Genomic DNA, 18,579 nt, shown 5'->3' on the forward strand with positions numbered 1-18,579 from the left:
CAAAACCTTGGATGACGTGTTTAGGAATCACCTTGCAGTTGATTAAAAGATCACTGTTAAGATGTACTAAACCAGTGAGAGAGCAAGCTGCTGGCAACAATTTATTTTACCTCAAGGCGTTTTGGACGACTCAGTGTTCTATTAAACACTGAGCATGAACCATCAAAACAGATGCTGTCTGGCAGATATGTCTCAGCCTAGTACTGTTCCAGGACTTACGCACTTAATCAGCATCTTCTAGCAGACTGTTTTTGTGAGCAGCTAACCAGCTCCATTTTAAATGAGATGAAAGCCAAAGACTTAATCCACCCATCAATGCCAGCAGAGGCCTTTCATGCCCACTGCACTCCTATTAATTACACCAAAACGAATCCTTCCATCTCATCTAAACATGTCTCAGCCATGTTCTGACCTTGATCCTTAACAAATGCTAGATCATTTTCCATCAGTAACCAAAGATCTTGAACTCAGCTACAAGAATTGAGAACTTTCATTCTTACTTGATACTCTTAACTTGCACAGATCTGAAGCTGTCTGCATTTCTCTTTACAATCCTTTCACCTGTTTCTTCTTGCCCATCTTGCTAAGGAATCAGTTCTCCCATTCTTCTATCACCGCTTCCTCTGCTACCACTACTCAGTGAGTATGAACTCCTTGCCAGGACTGGAGCACATTTCTGAAACATTATCTTATAAGGGAGTCTGTCAACCCAGACAAGTTACAGATTAACTAAACTGCACTTCAGCAAGTACTAGGTTTAGCCCTTTGTTCATTGGGAATAACAAGACATTAAGATCCATTGCTGCTGTGCTGAGGTGTCAGACTCAAGCAGAGAATTATTTCATTGGGCAGTGAGAGGCTGGCTACAACCATCTTGCTGACCAGATGTGTAAGCGCTATGAAAGGGAGGTGAGGTCAGTGTTCACTTGCTTTCATTTGCAAAGGTGCCCTCCTCAAGGTAAGTATAGGACATATATTTTTCCTTTGTTTCCCTTGGGGGGCTGCCATGCATCTACATGCTGTGACAGTCCCAAAGTCGACACAGTGTCATCTTGATGAGGATGAGATGAAACCCTGCAGAGTCCAGGAAGCTTTGACTGTGAGAAATTACATTTGATAGGACTCCTGAGGGAAGGTTCTGGCTTCAGATGCTCTGACATGGTGCTGACACAACACCTTCAGCACAGGGAGGCCGCACAGACTTTCAGGTTGTAGGAGCAGGCTGCAGTAGTCTGAAATGCACCCAATGAAAACTTTACAAAAAGGGACACAGCAACAATAATAAAGATTGTCACTGGTGATTTGGCAATGGTGTTTATGCCTTATTCAACCCAGCTGCAATCAAACACAGTTTTGTAGCCCTTCTTCCCCACAAAAAGTGTCCAAATCACTATGTCTTTCTCTTTGCAGTTTCTCATGGTAGGCAATTTAACATTCAGAACAGTGATATGCAAAAATGGATTCCATAACATAACCTGAGAAAAAACCCCTCTTACTTCAGGATTGTCTTTCTATGGAAAATTCCTAAGTCTGTGATGATTGATTGATTGATTGATTGACTGAATGATTACTCCCTAATGATACTTTATCTACTGTGCCTGTTAATCTAACAACTTGTTTACAATAGGCCCTTAGAGATAAGATTGTACATACATAATGCATCAAGGGTGACTGTATTTTTTGCCTAATGCACAGAAGAATCATGTGAAATGGGTAGGTATGTGTATTTTATCAGGCTACAGTTTCATTAGCTGGATGAGACTTGGCCACTGGACACATGATCTTGCACTTCTTACTCTAACAGTGCCACTCTAAAGAGCAAAGTTCATTGTAAGATAAAAAGAATCACCACCTTAAATCTTGTCTCTCTTGTATGTAGATATATGCATTTATGCTCCAGCACATTTTTGTGGCCAAAGGTGTATCTTCTCTGATAATGGTGATAATAGGAGCCAGTCAGGAATAGCAAAGCTATTCTTCTTATGTATTAGCACTCCCAATTTGGAATAATCCTACTAGCATGAGTCTGTAGTACTTACAATTTCTGTAAGTACCGATTATATTTTCAAAGTCCAAGTGGGATAAAATTAGTGCATTGTATCCCGTTGTTGCTGCTTTCTATAGTAGTAAGCCATACATATTGAACAATACCATATGAATGTGAGTTTGAGAGGTAAGAGCTTGATTCTTTGAAAAAAACACTTACATGGCAGTATGAGCTCTTGCTGAGGATCTTCAGCATGTGAATATCATGCATACAGGCTAGTTAATCAAGAAAAGCTGAGTTCCATGGATACATGGAACTACTGTGTAGGTGGAGTTCTGGCACATGAGTATTTTTTTCAGCACTGAAGTCCATCTAGCAGCCAAGAAAACCGTGTCTTATCATACCATTTGTACACTCCACTTCTTCTCAGGGAACAATATCTGTATATCTGGTTTGCCAGTGTCAATAGGCAAGTGCTGTGGTTTAGCCCCAACCAATAACCAGGCAGCCACTCACTCACTCTCCCCTGGAGGGATTGGTGGGAGAATCAGAAAAGTGAGAAAACTTGTGGGTTTGGATGAGGACAGCTTAATAGGTAAGCAAATGCTCTGTGCACAAGCAAGGCAAAATAAGGAATTAATTTACTACCTCCCATCTGCAAGCAGCTTTCCATCTTCAGGAAAGCAGGGCTCCATCACACATATCAGTTACTTGGGAAGACAAAATGCCAGAACTCCAAACATCTCGCCCATTCCTTCTTCCACCAGCTTTATATAATCAGCATGATGCCATATGGTGTGGAATATCCCTTTTGTCACTTGGGGTCAGCTATCCCAGCTGTGTCCTCTTCCCGTTCCTTGTGCATCCCCAGTCCCCTCACTGGTGGGATGAGAGGCAGAAAAGACTTGGACTCTGTGTGACCTCTGTTCAGCAGTACCAAAAATATCTCTGTATTATCAACACTGTTTCCAGGACAAATCCAAAACCACAGCTTAGTACTAGCTATGACAAAGAAAATTAAACTATATCTCAGGTAAAACTAGCATATTATCCAGCCTTTATTCCATATCATTCATATCAAGCAAAACCCATGGCAAGCACAGGAACCTGTCACCAATGAAACAGCAGTAACAGTTATAAATGCAATCTAGCACATTCCTATCAAATCTGTCAAACCCTTTGAGTCCCACGTTGGGCACCAAAAAGGACAGTCATGGTTTAATCCCAGCTGGTAACTAAGCTCCACACAGCCACTCACTCTCTCCCACTGATGGGATGGGACAGAGAACAGACAGGACCAAACTTGTGGGGTGAGATTGAGACAATTTAACTGTGAAAACAAAAGCCACGTGTGCAAGCAAAGCAAAACAAGAAATACATTCCCTACTTCCCACTTTCAGGCAACCAATATTCAGCCATCTCCAAGAGAGCAGAGCTCCATCACGCATGTTGGTGACTTTGGAAGACAAACAATGTCACTGAGAACCCTTCTCTTCCTTCTTTCCCCAGCTTTTTATTCAGATCAGGATGTCACGCAGTATGGAATACCCATGGTCACCTGCCCTGCCTGTGTCCTCTCCAAACTCCTTGTGCATCCCCAGCCCCCTCATTGGTACTGTGATGTGAGGGAGAAGGGAAGGCTTTGGGGCTGTGTAAGCTCTGCTCAACAGCAGTGAAATATCTCTGTATTATCAACAGTTTCCAGCACGAATCTAAAGCACAGCCCCATATTAGATAGCATGAAGAAAACTAACTCTATCCCAGCCCAAATCAGCCCAGTGAGTATTTTTGGCCACTGCCAATGAGCGGGATTTGGGAAGAGAGTTTTCTGTAAGTCTTGCAGGTCCATCTGGGAATGATGGATGACTTTCAGCAGCAAAGATTTTCTAACAAATGACATTCCAAAACAGAGTCTTACAAAGTACTTGTAGCTAATGTCAATAATTCTCTCTTTGCCAGTTTAAATATCGTCCTCAGTCTTTTGCATCCTCACTGGTACAGTACACTGGCAAAATTAACAAGCTAATGTCACCACTCCTTGTAGATAAACACATGTAAAGTGTCAGGCATAAGGAGGAGATTACGGAACACGTACTTCTAAGTACCACTTGTGAATACAACACATGTAGCTCATGGAAATGTTGACATCATCTAAAGAGGAAAGCAAGACTTGCGACCACAGTGGATTATATCATTAGCCAAACTGGAAAGCAATCATTCTTTACAGCTGCAAGAATCTGTGTCTGCCCTGAACTTCCTGTTTTCCTGAGGAAAAATACATCACTACATTAATATAAACATTTTGACTGTGGAAGTTCCACAAAACATCTGTGATATACAGTTTTAAATACAAGCACTTTGCAGCTGATGGATTTAATCACCTTATTCTTGCTTGAGAAAGAAATGCCACTAAGCACAAGAAAGAGGGTGAGAAGTATGGATGCAAACACAATTTCCAGAATGCACACCACCATGGATAGGGTATGAACCAGTCAGGTTGCTGCAGTGGCACACAGAGGGTTCCACTGGTTTTAGGAGCCCACAGAGGTTGTGCTGCTCAAGGCAGAGCATCTCTGCCCCAGAGAGCTTGCAGTAGAATAATTCAGGCAACACAAAATAGCTGGAAAGCAAAAATTATAAAAACAAAGACATGTGTGCTTGCTCTCATTGTGGGCATCTGCAACCCTCCTGCCCCTTTCCACTCTCCTAATGATATTAAAATCTTCTGAGCCAGCTGTGAGCCCAGGGTGTTTCCACCAGGTGCGGCTGTAGCAGGTGCGGCTTTTGCAGAAACGGCTGAATAATAAGAGAGCCTTACAAACGTGCCCACTGGGTGTTCATTTGTGTTCAAAACAAACGGTGATGTCCAGACAAGATACTAACCAGGACCAGGCTGCAGGCTGGTGACAGCTAGGAGGCAAGGCTGCTGCTTGATGGACCTAAGCTTAGAGCAATGGGAAGGCATTAGGAAAGGAGAAACGAGCACAACTGAGTACTTGGAATACTAGGTATGACTACAGCTGGTTTTCTGTGTATCAAAGAGATAAAACACGTGCTTAAGAGCAAGAAAAACCAGAAGGAAAGAAGTGCAGGAGACTATAAAGGTTAGATTATAATTTTCCTTGTTTTGCTAGATTTGGCCACCTTCTTGGAGGGACAAAATGGCAGGTGAGCAGGTCTGTGGTCACAGGAATGATATCAGTGTTGGTCAGTGTAATGAAGCACAGAAGACAAAGTAAAGCCAGAGTACAGAGGGAAGCAGAAGAGGTCAGTTTTGACCATACTGAAGATGAAGCATCTTAAAAAAAGGTGAAGGGCAGCGAGAAGTGTGATTTAAGGAACTATGCCAGGAATGGAAAAGTAAATTTGCAGTTTTCTAGCAGAAAAATATTTCGAACTCGAACTCAAATATTTCGAGTGTTGTCTGCACTTTTTTTTCCTCCAGGTATGGTTTGATTAATTTTCTCCTCAAGGCAAAAAGACTTTTTTTAGAAGCTGTTAACGAGATGAGGGGCTTCTCATAGAGGCTACTGTGGAAAGTGAGAGGTCAGAAAAGACTAGTGGGAAAAGGGTAAAGGATGTAATCTTTGTAAGGATTAGGAGAGCTGATCCAGGGTTTGCTAATGGCAGAGGAGAAAAAAAAAAGCCAACCAGCTGTTTTATTGCATACCTTTGCAGCTGAGTCAGTCTAAAGCAATGGAGAAGGAAAGACATCCATAGAGAACAATGCACAAGTTGTGTCTGGGTAGATGACTGGATGTGCAAGACAAATACCAGGAAAGGATGTGCCTGGAAGTTGCAAGCGCCAGTGACACTCTTCTAAATTTTCTTTTCGGCATCTGTAAAGGACATGGAAGAGAAATGTGGAAAGACTATCTGAGTTTCAATGGCTTGTGGAGAGGAAGAACTGATGCAGCAGGAAAGAGAGTGAGAGGAGAAGGTAGCAGCAAGGTCAATTAACAGCCAAAGGATGCCATGATTGAGCAGAAAGAGCTGAGAACACGAAGGGATCACAAAAAGGCCAACGTGCTGGCCTGTGAGACAGCAGTGTGGGCACCTGCACCCTACAGTATATTAAGCCCAGCATGAGTGCAACATTACTGGAAAAAATATGGTGTGAGGCATTTAAATAGGCCTTGATGACAGCAACGAGAACGTTTGAGATGAAGAGGATTTAGTAACTCAGAGCTCTATGAGCAGTCTTCCACAGGATTTTGAGTACAACAGAGGTCAGTAAAATTATTTGTGTTCTTCCTCAAAATTCTTGGTACCTTGACAATTCAGGACCCTAAATTAAAGCCCAAAGCCAGTATTTTCATACACTTCTCAGCTTCACCCAGGAGTTTGCAGGTCTGGCATTCAATTTACTGTTTCTTGGACAGCATCACACAGGCAACAGGGGAGCAAAACCCTGATTCCTCTTTCTAGGCTTTCTCTTCCAGATTTTTGCTTCTGTCAGTTTCTACTCCCTGTAAGATCATCACTTATGAAGCTAATATTGAAGACCTCTTCAAAAGCGGTAGACAGCCTCTGCCTGTACTGGGCACTGAACAGTACTGAAAGTATTTTGTTTTTCTTATTTCATATTGTGTTAGAACTTGAAATTTCCCAGTTCATTTCTTCTGCCTAATTTTTAAGAGACAAAGAAGAAAATTACCTGGATACTGGGGCCAGTCATTAACTGGAGGTACTCCAATCCCTATTTCTTGTCAGACAGAACAATACAATTTATTCTATCAATATGTTAGTTAAAACCCAAATGAACCACATCAAAAACCTGCTTTTTTTTTTCAGAGTGAAGTACACTTTGTATCCACTTCATTTCAGATGTTTTCCTGGCCAAGAGTGCAACAATACTTTCACAGAAAAAAAAAATTGACTACTTTGACTCACAATCAAAGTCTTATCAAATGTCATGGTAGGTTCAGGCCAAGTGTTTTTATTTACTGTGCTTGATTACAGATCAGTGGGAGATAAAAATTACTCCTAGCTCTTATATCCAAGCCATACTTTTATCCCTATCATAGATGTTCACAGACAAGAACCCAGGTGAAATGTTCTCATAAAAATGGAAGGGGCAGCACACATTGGCATGACATCAACTTAACCTTTTTACCCTTTAACTTAGAGGCATACTGAAAATACATTTTGACTCAAATAATATGACAGATGTAGTCAGAAATGTTTAATACAGAGAAAATTTGGGCTGGTGCAAAGACATATTTTTGAGCTTACACCTATATTTAACCTTGTCTAAATTCAGACCCTTGTGTTTAGTAATTATCCATGAATTTCCCAAAGGTTTCCACTCCTTTTATAAAATTGTAAACATCAGTTTGCAGAAACAAATTCCTGCTTACACTGTAGGTATAGCCAACATAACTTTGAGCTTGGTTTGGGACATCTCACCCGTGAAATGCTCTGTATTTCCTGCAGGATCCAATACTAAAAAAACTAGATGTGAAAGTTCCCTCCTTTCCTGCAATCTGCATATAACTTCCCTGATCATACTGTAGCATTTAGAGGAAAAAAAAAAATAACCACCCATATCTGGACATATAGATCTGCATCAGTAATTTTCAACCAAATTATTCGGAAGCCCAAACTACATTAAAAAAAAAAAAAAGGCGGGTGAGGGTATTCTGTCACTGAGCCAGACCTGGCTTGTCTTTATCTTGCCCTTGGAACTAGTGCAAGGGGTGAGAGTGGCAGGACACCCCGTCTCACATTGTATTTTCAGCTATTTGAAGTGTCTCAGCAGTGCTGCAGGTGGAGAGGTCAAACACACGTAGGGGATGGGATTCACATGTGCCGTGTCTGACACTGAAGCCATCATGTGAGTGGCTGGTTTTTCTAAAACCAGTATACTTATCAAGTACACAGAGATCTATTTTCCTTCTGTACCATGAAGAAATCAGTGCTTTTGAACTCCTTGGTATCTAAAACAGCTATAGGTTTACTTGGATAAATAACACTCAAAAATTCTCAGAGTGCTCTCGTAATTCAGGAGAGGGTTTAGGCAAATGATAAAACCTTGGTGCAAGAGTTTTAGGTTTTTAAAAGAGTTTTTTTGGCCACAACTATTTATAATTAGGACAAAATTTAGACAAGAAAAGCCAATCTAAATTGACTTCCCACAGCTTTATGGAAAATACTCTGCTTTTGCAGTGACCTATAGCGTTAGTAGAAAATCAACAAGGAGAAACTGATGAGCATGTGATAAGTGACATGTATTAAAATGGTAAATAATCCATTTAAAATTACTATGGGTTTAAAAAAATATTTTCTCTAGAAAAATAAGCTAGCACATAAGAAAATGTAAACTGAGAAAGTATGGCTGAATAAGACATGATTTCTGTATGTGAAATTTGATGATATTTTACAAATATATCAAGGCAAACCATCATTACTATTAAATATGTATCCAGGAATGATGCTACAGAAGTTCTGTCTACCTCTGGTTTTGGTTAGCAAAATTTAATTTTGCCTATAGGCAATATATATTTCAAAGTATGTCAATTATACTTAAGACACATTAATGCATTTTTAGAGTAATTTCTGTGTCAGTGAAATTATTGCCTGCTCTCCCCTCCCCACCCCACCCCCCATTGCTGTCACATATAACTATAACCACATGGAAAAGTAATATTAGGAAACACATTAAAGATGATTTATCAGCTGGGAATAGGAAAGAGAGCCAAGAGCAGGTGATGAACTCTTCAGAACCACTGCATTAAGCTGAGACAGAAAAGGCTGCTCCATTATGTCAACCGACCTGAAATATATAATCAATTTGGACCAAGTTCTATTCTCCTTCACTCTAGTCTAATTACATACTATTTAAATGGCATTACTCTGGATTTCTACTCACACAAGTGATCGTCAGAATTTGGCTTTTATTTGGCCCCACAAGAGAACATTATAAAAGAGCCTCACAGAAACCATGACTCACTAAAGCTTCAGGAGTGCACTGCTTGCTCTCTTTCAAAGGCAAGGTCTTAACTTGCAGCCTTTACCATTTGTTTGCAAGTGGACCAATGTGTTTTTCACCGGAGTTGCTCACTCAGGTAGGATTTAGAGGTCAAAGGTAAAATAAAAGAAGTCCTAAATCCCCAAACTTAAAAATCAGCCCAGGGACCAGTAAATGAACTGTACAAGTTGTTCAGGGCTGCTTTAATATGCTGAAGGAAAAGATGCTGCTTAACAAGTAGTCTGGCAAATCCTGTATCAGCTGCAGTTTCCAGATAGAAGTGAAGCACAGTCCCATGTCGAGCACATTACGGTATCTAATCTGGCAGTCACAATAGGTGACTGATGCAAGATTCTCTCCCAGCAGAAAAAGTATTTGACACAGGAGGTTACTTAGCAACATTTAGACAGAGGCTAAAATGACAATAGGATGGAAGTTTAATAAGGGACTACTAGAGGCCCAGAATTCAAGACTGACCACAATAACAGGAGGAAGTGTAAATGGTATCTTTCCACATTTGTATCTTCCACACAAGACTCCCACAGGGGATTTACTAATAAGGAGGATAGCCCAAATCTCTTCTTTGGACTCCAGCTGAATTTGGTCAGCAGTGGCTGTGATGGGAACCTGCACCACCCCCTTCAGCCCAGCTATCCTAGTGAGGCACTTCCACCATCCTTTTCATCTACTTTCAGGTCATCCCTGAGGTCAGGGAAAGAGGCAACCTGTGTTCACCCTGCACCATGGAAAAGTCCCATATTTCGAATATATTTTCGTTTCCTGGTAATCCAATGGTTAGGTTTATCCATGTGCTCAACACACCACTTTCCTTGTCTTTAACCTGTAGCTCAGTAATGCATCCAATGTTCACTCACATGATGATTAAGCCTGGGAAAGGAGACAGTATCAAAGAGAATATCTTTTAATAATTCTTTTAGACAGAAAGGAAACCTGGGGATTCCTCTGCTACATTCGGTGGAAATTTGATGAGCAAAGCATTCCTTTCACACTCTGGTATTCACTGTCTCAGTCTGATCTCAGTTACAAAGGTGTCACAAGACCAGAATGCCATTACAATCAATTATTTAACAAGGAGAAAAATCCCAGATTTGGTCTGCTGTGGACTTTTTTGTACCATGAGTTGTTCTGAACTGCAATAGCTTACATTGCTAAATGGTCATTTATCTTTTTTGGCAGGAAAATACAGAATTACCTCCCCAAAGGTAACAAAGCATCACCTGAAGAAAAGATTTTCCAAAGGCTACAAGAAGGAAACAGACCTACTTTCAGGGTTAAGGACTGGTGTTAGAAAGTTCAGAACTGTTGAGGGATGCACATTTCCTATTCAGTGACCAAATATTTAAAGGAACTTTCAAGTTCAAAAGTTTAAATAGGCAGTTAAAAAAAGTGCTTTGCTTACTTCATGTGTTTGAACAATCACACTGAAAAAATCCCTTTCACTTGAATAAGCAGCTGATCATTTCTCTGAAGTAAATTTACGCAGAACTTGAACTCAAAAGGAGCTGTATGTGGTAATCAACACATTACTCAGTATAATGAGGAAATCATCTCTGTTTTCTAGAAGCATTAGATGATTGCACGATAGTGGTTTATCCTTTATCAGCACTAATACATCATCTGTGTAGGTGTAAACAGGAACAAAAGTTTTTCCTGTAAAAGCATGGGCAGTGCCTGGCATTTCAGGGCTGTTAACGCTCCCGAAATATCTCCCAAGTCAATTTGCCAGTCCCATTTTTCCGATGATGCAACTATTTATCTCACATGACTAGGTCTATAGAAAGGTCCCCAAAGAGGAGAGGCGGCCGTGCCGCCCGCGGAGCGCGGCACCAGCTCCCCACAGCAGCGCCCTCGCCACCACAACTTCGCTGAGCCGCCGGACAAGCCCAGCCTGAAAAGGTCTGGTTTACCTAAGGGACCGGCTCCTCCTCCTCCCCATTTTTATACTACTGTGGGGTTAATAGCTATGTCGTGTGGGGTCAGGGAAGACATCTGTGTCTCAGATAATATGCTTACGGTGATTACCACACATAATTGACTGACCTTCCCTCATTCTTTTCCTGCTGCAGGCCATGGCTGATAGGGTGAGATGCTCCAGAGGAGTTTATTTTCCATCACACACTATTGTGCTGTTGAGCAAATATTTTAGCAAGCCTTGAATGAATCACCTTTCAGACTTTGGGTTTGACAGTTAAAATATGAAGGCTGTGACCAATCTAATAATATTAGATTTTAAATCAGCTTTGGGAGAAAACATAGAAAAATCCTGCTTAAAATCCATTTATAGATACCTATTAAAATCCTGGTTTGAGTGTTAAAGTCAATGTAAATTTTTTGAGAATTCTTTTTCTTTCTTTTTTTTTCTCTCTGCAGGCTTCATCTCCCTACCTCACTTGGAACATTTTGAGCTCTTGAGTGGGTTTGTCTCAAAAACTATATGCAAACCTGGGTGTAATAAATAAATAAATAAACATTTATGCACTGCAGGAGCCAAGCTTCCAGGTAGGAAATGCTGAGGTCTAATTTAAGATCCTTACTTCAAGAGAGATCATTAGAAAACCTTTTTAGTTCATGGGGCTGCGCTATAGAAATACAGGACTGTGCTGGACTGGTCTGCATAAAAAGGTATGGTACATTTTACAGCTGACAAGAAATAAGAAAAGCCATCTCACCATTCAGCAACAAAGCAATATTTTTCTGACTTTATAGAAAAGAAGAGCAAAATTAGCTTTTATTTTCAATATACACTTACAAAAGGAATGGAATGAGGAATGGAATGTAAGAGAAGACCTTTTTTTAAAATACTGCCAAATGAAAGCTTCATTTGAAACATTAAGCTTTTAACTTTCTGATACTGTTTAACTCTGTTTTATCTATCTAGCAATTAGTCTATCAATCCAGATGTAATATACTCCCACAGGAAACAATCTTTATATATATGAATATATGTATCTGTCCCAGGTTCAATTGTGAGTGATTAAAGATTTGTACCAGGAATATTCATCTCTCTCAGGGAGACCAGGATATACAGAGAGATGTCTGTACAAACACACACACACACACACCTACTTTCTCCCTCCTTTTAAAACCCTTTTGTCACATGGAAAATAATCTTTACCACACGCCACCAGTACGTCTTTATGGGCTATCCTCAGAATTTCAAACTGCAGCAATTTCACGGGGAATTAATGGGCGGAATGATATGATACATTGAACAAATACATCTGTTCTTACTCCTGCAGCTGAAAGCTAACATTTGTGTAAATGAATGTTCCAGCACTGCAGCCAAAAAGTGTTTCCAGCTTCAGTAGTTCCTCCACTTTAATTTGTCCAACAACATAATCTACATCCCGAGCTGCCATTTACAGAAATTCATTTGGAACTGCCATCATCTTTCAAATATTTAATATAATTCATAAAATGTAGCAACTGCTTAACAAGGAAAAATATACATATTCTAAATGTATGGGTGATCTTTAGACAAATCTCAGCATCACTTCATAATTATATACTACAAGTTTTAATTAACTAAAGCTCTGAAAATCATAATGCCTTATTAAAATGCAATTAATCCTTTGATTAAAAAACAAAAAGCACAAGTATTTACAACAAAAACACAAGTAGAATAATTACAAATATCATGTACCCATTTCTTTTATTTGGGTGTCACTTATGATGTCTCACGTTCCCTTCATTAATTCAAATACACACATTATCTCAAATCCACAGCAGACTGAGTGACAGTGGCCACCAAACACACAGCACTATATCCTATTGATTTCTGCAAATCCTGAACAATGCCATTTGCATGCTTGTTTCTGTAATAATAAAGATATGCCATTCAGAATTAAAGCACCGGCCAGACTAGTGGCAACTAATTGTGTTGTGTGTAATGAGTGCAATTTCAATTTGATATAACCCTCAGCTTTTCTTACAGCATTCGCTAAGTACTTTCAAGTCTTTGTGGGGAAATAATTGATTTTTTTGTGCTGTGGGCACAAGAAAATTATTATGATCTTTTGAATAATGCCAAAGAAAGGACCATGAATGATTTAAATTGGTATATGAAGAAGGCTTCACTGTGGATTGCAGTTTGACTGACATCCTACTAATGTAGTATCTAGATTAGCAATTTTTAAGGAGGCAGCTAATATAAAACTGGTAAAACGGAAAACATTGCTAACAGGGATTTTGTATTTGTTATTCAGTGAGGAATAACAATATGGGGATTTAAGGCATGTCAGACAAACACTATACTATTACATAATTGCCCTCACTCTTTTCTTTTATGGCACATGTATTGAAGGGTATGTTTCAACTGATAAATTACACATTTAAAATATGTAGATACAATGGTACAGTACTAGGTTATCACAGCAGCTAAAGTCCATTGGATATGTCGGTCTGTAACCACCACGTACAAAACCTTTTGTTTTGCATGATTGTGACAGAAAGGTTAGCAATCTTCCAATAATTACTCTTCTGAAGAATTGAGATAATTACCTCTCCTTTCAAAGAAAGGAAATCTTTTTCCTAAAATGCTGCCCACACCAGAGCACCAACCTGCCCGTTTTATCCCCTGCCCTGTAAGTTTTATTTAAGAATGAAGTCAGAAACAGGCCTCAGCCATCTAAAGCAGCACCCCAAGTCAAAATCACCCAAATCACCTCCTGCACATAACTAATTGTAGATTGTTTCAATCTGAAATTGAACTCCCTCTCTCCTTTCTCTTTCTTTTCAATTGATGAATACATTTTATGTAGCAAAAGTGGTGAGTGAATAAATAAGGACATTATCCACATTCCACCTTAAAATGCATACCTTCCAAATCTTATTCTTCAGAGGAGGGAATGTTGTTAATTTAGTTGGTCATAACTAAATAGTTTCTAATCTGGAGCAGGAGTCTGCTGAGAATATTGGACAGTTTAAAGGTTAATCACCATCGCCTGGTTACACAAGTGAGGCAGAACTAATTCCTCCAAAGGCAAATGGCTTGCAGTTTTATCAGCAGTGCAGATTAGAAGTGTTAATATACAGAATAGAATGGATGCTCAAGGGCCAGTTTTCCCTTATCGGCAAACTTTGCAACAGAACTCAGCTACTGCACAACCTCTGCACTTTCTATAATAAGGCCCCTCATTTTGCCTCTCGAGCAGAACTATCAAACAATCCTCCCCAAACCACTGCCACCAAAATCAGGGTATTACAGACCACAGCTAATTGGAAGATCACTATAATGAAGTAAAAGATAAAATACTTTGGCTGCTGGCCTAAAATGTGGATCAGCACAACATAGGAAGCTATCTGGCTATGTCACATTCTGAGAGATTTACATAAACAATAAACTCAAACCAACAGCCCCCAAAAATACATCTTTGTTTACAGTAAATGCAACCTAAAGCACTGGTTATAAAAACTGTGGGGATTTACATATTCAGCATTATTGTTAACAGAGCAGACTCTGCCAGATATATGTAACTTCATGTATGCAGTGCAAGAAGATAAATGAAGGTAGGATATGTAAGTAGACATGTTGTAAAACATTTACATATTTATGTTGCTTGATGTGCACTAGAATACATTTGTTACTGCAGCACATCACAGCATACAGACTCTTGCTTGACTTTTGCAAGGCTGTTCTATGCTGTGGGTGTTTTTCTTCAGAAAAAAAAAAAAAAAGGAAAGGGGAAGATCCATCAATGTCACCTGCTATTTCCCAATAAAATATGCTGACAGAAAATCCTACCTAAAAAGATGAGAAAAAAAAAAAAGGTACTTTGTATATAAACATCAAGGAGAAAACCAGGCAATTCTGCTCAACACATAAGAACAGTCAGTTCAGAGAAAAGTCATATGAAATATTACTGTAACCATCTTTGCATAAGAAACCTGGGGACAATGAGCATACATTTTACAAACACGGAGCCTGAGCCTGCTCCTTCTGTGTGTGTGGGGACTTCTGCCACTGACAGAAGTGGGCTCTGGACAAGCTCTGTAAGTTCTCGTGGAGCTCTGTTAAAATTGTCCAGCCTGTCCTCTCTGCACATCTCCTACGTCACCAACACATCAAACCTTTGCCCTATCCTTGCTGTTTCCTCACTGCATATGGGCTCCAGCTGAGAAAAATATCTCATTTCAGGACACCAAGTACTTAAGTCCCATTCATATCTAAGTTCAGTTCAGGAGGGGGAAGCACAACATCATGAATTGAATTATTTTCCTAAAATAAAGGGCTGCTATTTTAAATGTGAGACATGTAGCACTTTAACCAAACATAGAAAATGTGATTCCTTCTAAGACTGCCACAGAGGAAGAGGTATTTTTTTATAGAGAAACAACTTTTCCTTAGCTGTGAGCCTCCAGAGGATATGTAACACTGTCATACCTTGCTCAGGGAAGCAGCAAAAGGAGCACACAAAAGATGTAAACAGTAGACCACTTCACCTTAAATATCACCTACTACAATAAATATGTTTGAAAGGGGAATTGGGGAACTACAAAACCTTGCTAGCTAGCAACAGAAAACATCATCTCTTGCATACATTTTGATGTTCTTTAAGAATAATTTAATTAGATACATGAAAGTATAACCCCAAGCACATTAGGTGTAACACAAGTAGAATGGAGAAATTGCCTATTGAGAAAGATTTGTGCTTGTGCAGAGGGCGCCTCTCCCTTAATATTTCAGAATATAAAAACACACCTATCTAGATTCACAGTTAGTTATCACTAATTGTTACCAAAGATACTCTCAGATCCTCACAGCTGAAAGCAAACCAATGTCTCGTTGCTGTCATATCCTAGTGGCATCTCCCCTCCCTTCCAAAAACTTGGGTAAACTTGAGTTCTGCAGTGTCACCTGAGAGCCTACAGTTCTGCAGAGACTATAAGATGCATATCTCCACCAGCCAAGGAGCTATCCATCAGCTCCAAGGCTGACACCCTCCTGATCCCTCAAGGCACATCAGTTTATCTTCACTGATACAGAATCAAAAAAGGTAGATGGTTTCTATAGCAAGGATCATAACTACTTAATGCAAAAAACAGACTTAAAATTTTTTTTCAAGTAGTGGAGTGTAGACATTGTTGGCTGTTAATGGAACACCCCATCACAAATAAAACACAGTTGAGGTTTGGCTCTGGTCTCATGCTGTAACTGGATGTAGGTGAAGAGATGAAACTGAATACAGCTTCATCACCAAGTAGATTAGATTAAAAGATTCATAGCTGCTGCCATGGGCATAGACAAAAACCATTAAGGACTCTAAAGTACTTGCAGATTGGAAGAGACAATACTAAAAGCTTCTAAAAGCTTGAAAAAGTTCATTAAAAGTGAGCACTAAAGACTAGTACTGACAATCCCTTTCCCTCACGTTGGTCTCACCCTACCAGATAATTTTACCAGCTAGAGGGGTCCAGCACTATCTTAGCAGTAGGTTCAAAAATTTCTCCAGCACTCTATTGCTCTCAAAAATTAAGATTAAAGACTTCACCCTGACTGAAACAATCTTATTAAAACTGCTCATTGGAAAAACAGCCAGTAGTGTAATCAGATGATGCCAGTGAGAAGTCATATATTTTCAAGAACCAGGAGCAACCTGTTGATCAAACAACACATCTTTTGAGGGATGCACCAAGCCTACTTGATCAAACATCTGCCACCCTACAGAATCCAAAGATATACTCGGAGAAAAAAAACCCACAACACATTAGGAAAAACATGCAGATGTCTGAGAAGCAAACACAATTAAACCAACACAAATTGATAAATTAAGGACTTTGGTCTCTTGTGGACTATTTCAAATAATCCTTTCCTTTCCTGTCTATCCAACATGAGGAATAAAATTAAAGGCAGCACAGAATAAAAGCAGAGGCTACAGAGGAAGGTATCTGTTGACCACAGGCACCAGTATCTTCTTTCTGCTCACCTATGTTTGTGGACAACATTGTGCACTTGTAGATAGCATTGCTGTTCATCAAGCACTAACATAGCTCTGGAGGGATTAATCATATCCTGGCAGGAGGCTGTCCAAAATGACCCATTAGAGATTTCTGTCTTCAGCATTTCCAGCTACAGGATTCTTGGAGGCCAGTGATTTGAACCTAGTGATTCAGAACAGCAGGAGATACTGTTGGTTTCAGTAGGCACAGAAAATATTCACTCTGTCTAGCCACAGTTTTTGTACAACTCTGTCATAAGAATATTCAAGTGCCTTTGTTGTTTGCAAGCACTTAGAGACAGGAAGGTTTATTGTGTATACATCTTTGCATTTGGTTCATTTTGCACATCCAGCAAATACATGGAAATGTAAATGAGTGGCGTGATCTCAGGAAGTTAATGTGTACAATCATAAACCATGGATAAATTTCATTTGAAAAAAACTGAAGAGAAAATGTTTGAAAAATTGAGCAAGACTAATGCAAGAATCTCTTGTAGTCTGGTCTGAGAGCAATCTAACTGGAATTTGCCACTGAATGGATATATCATTTCATGTCTCCCTACTCCCTGGCAAGACTGAAAATGTCCATGGGCTTCTGTCAGTTATTCTCCTCTTATTCAGAGATGCATCGTCAAAGGTAATCACGTATTTCTTTGCCTCTAGCACCCTGCCTGAACAGTTTAAGTACCTCTTCATTGAGCCCACAGGCTACTCTTTTATCAAGAGTTTATTAGTGTTCTACCCTGCCAGACCCACTCTCTCTTTTTTTTTTCTTTTTTTTCTTTTTTCTTTTGTTTTTGTTTTTGTTTTTTGTCTCAGATCACAATGCCTGCATAGACATATTAAAGAAGACATGACAATATTTTGGACACATTCTCACTTTTTCTCATCATATAACTGTAAATCACCAGATATGTTCTAGAACTATGGTATTAATGAAGGTACAGAGATAGCATTATCCCTAATGATAGTAATCCCCTTTTGCCACAATATCCAGATGCCCTGTTCCCATTTGGCATCAGCTATAAGTTTACATAGCCTCAAGGGGAGACTGGGCAAGACCACAGAGAAGAAATGTATACAGGGTTTTTAAACACTTTGGAACTACATCCATTTCATGAAATTCTTCAGCCATGTGTGGCTGAAAGCTGGGAAAATGCTTAGGGGGAGGCATCAGATATGCAAGGCTGGCTCTCTGCTCTTCCCTGCATACCCACTTATGGCTATTGTTGGAGCCAGGATATTGGGCTACACTGACCTTTGTTCTGAACCAGTATGCCTCTTATGTTCTTATTATGTTCTTATGTTAAGCAGGAAAAGAATTTGTCCTCTGGATAACACCGGGTTGTGCTTGAATTCAGCAGCAAAATTCCTTTTCATTGTTTCAGATTTGAAAAATTAATTAACAATAAAAGAAGTGTGCACACCAGTATACGAAGTTGTGCTGGTACCAGACAGATTATATTTTGTTTATAATTAAGAACTTCACAGGTTTTTTGGTTTTTTTTTTTTTTTTTTTTATATCTACATGGATAGGGTTTTTTTTTTTTCACCTTGAAAAACAAGTAAGCCAACCCTTGCTCCAGACTCCTGGAAAATTCACCATTATGAAGGCATTTTAAAATAAAATAAATATAGAAATAAAACCATCCACCTAAGAAAGG

Source organism: Motacilla alba, chromosome 3 (assembly GCF_015832195.1).
Source record: "Motacilla alba alba isolate MOTALB_02 chromosome 3, Motacilla_alba_V1.0_pri, whole genome shotgun sequence".
NCBI lineage: Eukaryota > Metazoa > Chordata > Aves > Passeriformes > Motacillidae > Motacilla > Motacilla alba.